An 8370-nucleotide genomic window follows, 5' to 3' on the forward strand; every position below is an offset into this window, starting at 1 on the left:
TCGCCCTGTTTCCTCTTCCGAACCCCAGAAAAATTCGTCAAATATTTCAAATTCAAAACTGCACTATCACTAATTTCAGCAGCAGCAGTTTTGTTGGTTGAATTTGAGCTTGTCATTTCATCAAGCACGTGGTGGGCACAATCAAAAGAACCCTCCGAAGCTACTTCAGCTGTACCAGATGTACCGAACAAAACCCCTTTTTTCGTAATCGGGTTTGCTGTATGCTGCAAATGCTGCAACCCCAAAACTGTACTGTAACTCCTTTCACCAACAGCAACACTTCTGTAAGTCGAATTTGAGCTTGGCATTTTATCAAACGTGTGGTGGGCATAAACAGGGCAGTGGTTTTCTTCAACATTTTCAATTGCAATGGCTCTTTCAGGTTCCATGGTGAATTACCATGAGAAGAAAAAGGGAAACTGGAAATGGGGATGAGCTGCATATTGAGATTTTCGTTCAGTTCAAAGTAGTATGGCGGAATTTGCATAGACACTTGTCCTTTAACATGACACAGTTAATTATAAGAAGACAGATGTTCTTGAGGTTAGAGTCTTTGAAAAATTTCAAAAGAAAATTTTAAAATGTGTTTTTTTTTTAATTTTAAAATTTTTAAAATGTGTTTGAAATCTTTTAAAAATCTTTGAATTTTTTTTAAAATTATATTGTAATATAATATTTGAAAATATTAGTGATCTATATTGATTTATTTTATAAAAAGTATCATATAATTACAAAAGAAAATGTATATTTAACATAATTATTATTAGTTAAATGACTTACTTTTAAATTTGGTTAGAAAAATAAAGAACTAATGAAAGATATGTTTTACATTTATGCACATGAGGCTTCTCTGTAAAATTTTAACTTGAAATATAAATTATTCTAATTTAATTTAGTTTTAAAAGTTAGCGTAATTTATTTTCGAAAAGCAAAATGAGATAATTAAAAAGGACCGAAAATTGTACTATTTCTTTACTTATTTTCTAATGTTTGGTTAGTAAAAAAAATACTGTACGAAAAAAACATTTATGTTATAAATATATTACCATATAAGTGAATATCTATTTTTAAAAAAGTTTGAATCCCTAATTTTGGAAAAAGGTTAGTTAGTCTTTTCCTATAAATATAGAGATTTTTCTTCATTGTTATTCACCTCAAAGAAATCTTAAGGTTTTTCGTCATTGTTATTCACGCTCAAGAAATTCTTAAGGGAAATAAAGATTACTCTCTCTTCTCTGTCCATTCTTTTTGTTCTTATTTTATATTTCATTAAACGTTATCAACACAAGATTGTACTGTCTCAAATTTGAAGATTAAGGTATTATTTTTGTTCCTTTTTTCATATGGCTAATAATCTTACGAAAAACGAGTTCATTGTCCTTCAAAGTTCAGGCAAGAACTATATTTTATGAATGTTGGATGCTGAAATCCATTTAAATGCTATGGATCTTGGAAACACCATAAAGAAAGAAAATGTAGCATCTAATAAAAATCATGCTAAGGCTATGATTTTTTTGCGTCATCATGTTGACAAAATTCTGAAAATTAAATATCTTACTAATAAGGATCCACTTATTTTGTGGAATGGCCTAAAACAAAAATTTGAACACTTGAAGATGGTCATTCTCGAAAAAGCACGATATGAATGAATGCAACTGAGTAGAAATTTTGAACATGACATAATTGTACTTATGAACAGACTTATAGTCATGAAACCTCATATGCATCTATTCATATCGTGCTTTTGGAAGGATGACCATCTTCAAGTGGTCAAAATTTTCTTTTAGGCTATTCCACAAAACAAGCGGATCCTTAGTAGTGAGATATTCGATTTTCAGAATTTCGTCAAGATGGTGATGTAAGAAAATCTTAGTCTTAGCACGATTTTGATTAAATGTTATATTTTTTTTCTTTATGATGTTTCTATGACCATAGCATCTACATGAATTTCAGCATCCAGCACACATGAAAAATAGTTCTTGCTGAACTTTGAATGGCAACGAACTCACGTTTCGTAAGATTATTAGTCATATGAAAAGAAAAGAAAAATAATATCTTAGTCTTCAAATTTGAGACAGTAGAGTCTCGTGTTGATAACGTTATATGAAATATAAAGTAGGAATAAGAAGAATTGAGAGAGAAGAGAGAGTAATTCATATTTTTGTGAAGAATTTTTAGGGGAGTGAATATCAATGAACAAAATTCCTTTATTTATAAGGAAAAACTAACTTCGTCCCAAAGTTAGGATTCCTGACTTTTCTAAAACTAGACATTCACTATATATGATAATACATTTATAACAACTTACATATAATGCAAATATTATGGTGCTCTTTTCTAAAAATAGACATTCACTATATATATGGTAATACATTTATAACAATTTATGTATAATGCAAATATTATGTTGTTGTTTTCTAAAAATAGACATTTACTATATATGGTAATGCATTTATAACAATTTACCTATAATGTAAATATTACGCACCAAACACGAATCACCGCTCTTTAAGGTTAATTAAAGAGTCGGGTCTTAAGTTGAGGTTAAGATTGAGATTGTTGTGTCTCGAGTATGATGAATAATTAATTGGAATTATAAAAAATGACGATGGTCAAAAACACAACCTATGTATCATTTTTTCAAGCTTCCTACTCGAACTATCAAATGATTGTGTTATCCATATCAAAACTATTAGCAACCAGGGTAGCCTAATGCATTATGCACGATGTTCGGGAAAGGAACAAATTAAAAGAGTTTATTATACGCAGCCTTAAATTATATTTCTGTCAGAGATTGTTTCATAGTTTGGACTAGTGACCACCTAGTTACATGACAATAATTTTATCGATTACTTCATGGCTCCCATTTAAAAATTATTATTAACTATTTATCAAAATATACCTTTAGGGGTCGTTTGGTTGGGAATGTAGTTATGCTGAGATTAGTTATGATGGGATAACTTATACTGAGATTAATTATGCCAGAATTATTTTTTATTGAGTGTTTGGTTTGTTATATTCAAAGGAATATGCATGGTATAATTTCTAAGATTAAATTAATTGATTACCAAAATACCCTCCATCTTATATATATATATATATATTACTTTTCAAGCTTTAAATATTTATTCTTAAAAATAAAACTTTCATCTTATTTAGCTTAATTTTTTTGTGTGTGCGCTTTTGCATGATTATATCGTGTGTATTTTAAAAATAAAACTTTCATCTTATTTAGCTTTATTTTTTTTGCATGTGTCTTCCCATGATTATGCCGTGTGTGTTTAAAAGAAAATCTTACTACATCTTATTTAGTTTGAAATAAAAATTTCCAACTTAGGTTTGTTAAAGTAAAAGAAGATTTGTTGTTTGTGTCACTTCATTTAAACGCATATCACTCATATAATATAGAATATTAAAATTCATTGTATATTCAATATCAATTTTCAAGCGATTAAAAAATTATTTAATTTAAAATATGTAATTAAACAATGAAGTCGATTGTGAAATATTAATAGACTAAAAGTGTGCGTGCTTTGCACGTGTATCTCGCATTGATTTATAATATTTTTTTTAAAAAAAATTATTGTGCGTATGTTATAATATTAAGTACACAACTTTTTTTATAAAATAACGTAAAATTTTTAATATAAAACTGTACTTAAAAAAAATGACAACTCACCACCACATCTTTTCTCATTCTATTATCCTTCAAGAAGTAATTTTTTTTCTATAATCTCGCAATTAAATAAATAGTTAGTCACATACGTACAGGATTATATTGATGTTTACCACAACAACAACAACCACATACCAACAATATTCCTATGGAGTGGATTTGAAGAGGGTTAGTGTACACGTTTCATATCTAACCTTCAACAAAAGAAAAAACACCAATTTTATTTCATGTATAATTCTAATTTTTCCATTCCAGCTTATCGATTTTATTACATTAGTATTATAACACCATGTCCTTTTCTTATGACTTGTATTACAATTATGATATATTTAGGACTCTCCCTATGTATTTATAAAGATATTAATATAATAATTAGGAAAAAAGGTGAAAAGATAATTTCATCTAATAACATATACTTTTAATGAAAGACATTAGTAATATTTTTTTCCGCACACAAATAATTTAATAAAATAATAATTTTATTTTAGTTGAGCTACAATTATTATTTTCCTGCTATAATATATTTTAGGATTCTTTAATTATTAATCATAGAGAAAATCATAAAGTAATAGCCTGACAGTACAAAACTTAAAGAAAATATAATTGAAAATACCTGAATATAAACTGCTAAGAAACTGCATATTCCTACAACACAAATTAAAAAAAAAAAAAGAAAAATAAAATGCATACATTATCATAGAAAAATAGAGAAGGATGAAGAATAATACAAATATTTATTCTTCAATATTTCTCCACGTCATCAAGAAACAATGAAATCTTGAATGACGACAGCAAAAAGAAATTATATAAATATAACTTGTAATAAATTAAATCTACATACGACTGATACAAAGAAAATTATAATATTGGGAGAATACCGCACCTTCAAAATTCATAAAAAAGTAGTTACAACAATATCGTTGATATCAAAATTTCTAAACCAACAAAGATAAAAGATTTGATCTTTTATCTTTTGAAATTAAAACACACACATCTTCCATCAAAGCTATAAACCATTGGGTAGATACTAATATAATCTTGTGGTATTCCGTATTTTTTAGATTTAGAGAACACACATCTTCCATCAAAGCTACAAACCATTATGCAGGTATTAATATAGGTACTAATATAGTCTTGTGGTATTATGTAGATGGTGACAAATTTTCAATCGCCGCACCCCTATTCGTGTAATTGTGTTTGTATTGGTTTTTTAAAAAATAATACTTCCTAAATAATATTTGACCAAATTCATTTTTTTTAAGATATAGATTCTTTAAATATGGGAAAAGTTATTTTTCTTTTAAAAAGAGTAATAATCAACTATTTTATTAAATACAAAGTATTATTTTATATTTTTAACTAAATAAATTATTTAGGGTAGTATTTAATTTCTTTTTTTTTTTTAGATCATAATTGCAGTTAGAGTTCTAAAGTGACTTGTACTCTTTTCATGTATTACATAACTAATTTAGGGGGGAAAACTTACCATGTATTTTAGTAGTTTATTGATATTATATTTTCTTTTATCATATATTTTAGGAATTCTTAGTTTTATATATTGAAGATTTAATGTTATAAATATAATTAAATAATTAGTTAAGTATGTGGAAAGACGATTTTATCTATTGCAGATGCTTTTAATGAAGGGTAAAAAGTTCAATTTACTTTTTTAAGGATCTTCACACTTTTAATATATTATAGATATAGATACAAATATAGATTATAGATAGATTATAGATAAAGAAATTGGTCATGAGAGATAAGGGTAGCACTTTAGATCCCTCAAATATTAATAGATTTTAGTTTTGATCCTTATTATGTATGAATCTAACATAATTGTGCATTTTGATCCTTTATATAAGAACATAGCGTATAAGTTTATAAAATTCATCAATTAATAAGAGGTTAATTTTTCTTAGTCATATATTTTCATCGTTTTAAAATAAGATATTTTAGTCTTTTTAATTTATCACAAATAGTGCGTTTTAGATAATCAAGTAGATATCAATAATATTTTTTCAATTTCAAAAGCAATAATTAGAGATTAAAGAACTAAGAGGAGATAAAGAAAATTGGAGAAATGTGTTTGAAATGGGTTTGGAGGTAATCCTGTCATTTTATAGTTTTATCCCAAGTATAAATTATGATTGGATTGTTATCCCACCAAATATGGGGATAACTTATCCCGGTACTATTTATTAGTCCAGAGATAAGTTATTTCGAATATTAGCAACCAAACGATGCATTAAATTTTTTATCCCGAGACTATTATTTTATCCTGAGATTATTTACTCTAGTAGCTCACACCAAACGACCCTTTAGTGAATCGGTTGTTATGTGAATAAAACTTTATATGCAAATTAAATTGTCACATGTCATTTGGTGATTGAATTCAATAATTGATCTACTAAATTTTGAGGTGTATTTTGATAAACAATTGAAGACATTTTATGTAGAAACACACAAACACTTCATAGTTCTGTTAGAACATGCACATCGGAAGCAAAAATACTATAGGATCAATATAACTTACATATAATCTAGATAACATAAATCATCAAACGAAATTGAAAAGCTACTTACCTGTTGAAGCTTTCACACAATTCGTTCACTAATTTGATCTCCAGGACTACAGTCTTCTACTATATCCTGACTAACTTTTGCTATCAAACTCGTGTAGGCAAGTACTTTTTGAATTCAAAGAGAATATGTCAAGGAAAACTGATGATAATCTTCTAAGTCAAACCCCTATTTATTCTTATTTTTACTTAAAGAGGGGAAATCCAAGAGGCAAAAGTTTTTACCCTTTTAGTTGTCCAAAACGTTTTAGGCCTCTCTAGTTATCCAAAATGTTTTCAGCCTTTTCCACTGTCCAAAACGTTTTTAAGCATTTTTAGTTTTCCAAAACGTTTTTATTCTTGAAAGGAACGTTTTTAATTTAAAGTCAGAAGATATCCTTTTTCTTCCAGAAGACCAGTAAATAATATTACTTCTTCTAGTAAGTTTCATTCTCTTTTCCAAAATTGATTAGTTAATCAGGCATAGCAGGGACCACAGATTTATTAAGTGAAGCTTTCAATTATGATATTAATTCGGTGATGAAAGAATTATCATATCATAATAAATTATTCCACTAAAAATCTGTAATTGCATTCCTCGATTTAATTCAAAATCTTCCATTACATCTTATTTAACTCTCCATGTTAGAATTACCAACACCATTCAATTAAAGTAAATTCTCTGAATAATTTAACTCATTGATTAATTTAATCCTTTATTTATAATGCTTAACTTATTTCACATGACGGATACAAAATCCACTTGCAGGATTTTCACGTGAAAACTTATAAGCAACCATAAATGGGTGTCTTCTATCTCAAATCCGAGACATGATTCTATCAACTAATTAATATTTCACTAAGTGATTTGTCATCATCCAACCTATTAGAAATATATTGACTCACAAGAGTCTCACCTTTTAATAGATTAAAACGACAAAATAAACCACATAGATCATAATAATTATATCAAGATTGAGAGTATAAGTGCATGTAATGTACTAGAAAAATCGTTTATTAATATTCAGAGCATAAACGAATATCTCTAATTGGTCAGTTCAATACATACGAAATGTACTAGCACAAAAAGTTGAAATATTACCACTCCCATAATTAAAAATAAATTATATTTAATCTTATGCTACAATCGTCAAGATGTTTGTCCTAGCTCATCTTTGATTGTGAACATTAATTTATAACTTATAAGAACTGACAATTTTAATTTTCCGTGTGTGAGTTAGAATACTCCATACACAAAATTGTCTACTATATAAGCAAAGGACACACATGTTAATACAATGATATATTCAAATAAAGATTTTATTAATATAATAAATTATATTAATATATCTATTCAAGTAGTATATTTTACATGGGATGAAAATATAATACTATAGCACAAATTACATGGTTAATAGTATATCCTTATAATCTCCCACTTAGACTCATAACCATGAATGCACAACTTTAACACTCATTTCTTCCATATGCTTATCAAAAACCTTTTAGGTCCTTTGTAAATGAGTCCGTCAAATTATTCTTCGACTCAATCTTCAAAACTCCCACATCACCCCTTTGAGTTATATCCTGAATCAAGTGATATTTTCTCTCAATATGCTTACTTCTTTTATGGCTTTGTGGTTCTTTAGAGTTTGCAACTTCACCACTATTGTCACAATAAAGTGTTAGTAGTGTTTGAACCGAAGCACCAACTCCTAGCTCTTTCAGAAAGTTACCAAGCTAAATAGCCTCTTTAGCCGCCTCAGAGGCAGCTACATATTCTGCTTCCATGGTGAAATCAACAACACTTGATTGCTTGATACTCCTCCAAACAATGGCTCCACCTCCTAAAGTAAACACATATCCTGAGGTAGATTTTCTAGAATCTTTATCCGACTGAAAATCTGAATCAGTATACCCAATAGGTACAAGATCCCCGAAGTGAAAAACAAGCATGTAATCCCTAGTCTTTTAAGGTACTTGATTATATGTTTAACCGCAGTCCAATGTTCTTGTCTAGGATTAGATTGAAATCTGTTAATCATGCCAACTGCAAAGCATATATCTAGTCTAATGCACAACATAGCGTACATAAGGCTCCCTACAGCAAAAGCATAAGGGACCGCCTTCATTCTA

Source organism: Capsicum annuum, chromosome 5, assembly GCF_002878395.1.
Source record: "Capsicum annuum cultivar UCD-10X-F1 chromosome 5, UCD10Xv1.1, whole genome shotgun sequence".
NCBI lineage: Eukaryota > Viridiplantae > Streptophyta > Magnoliopsida > Solanales > Solanaceae > Capsicum > Capsicum annuum.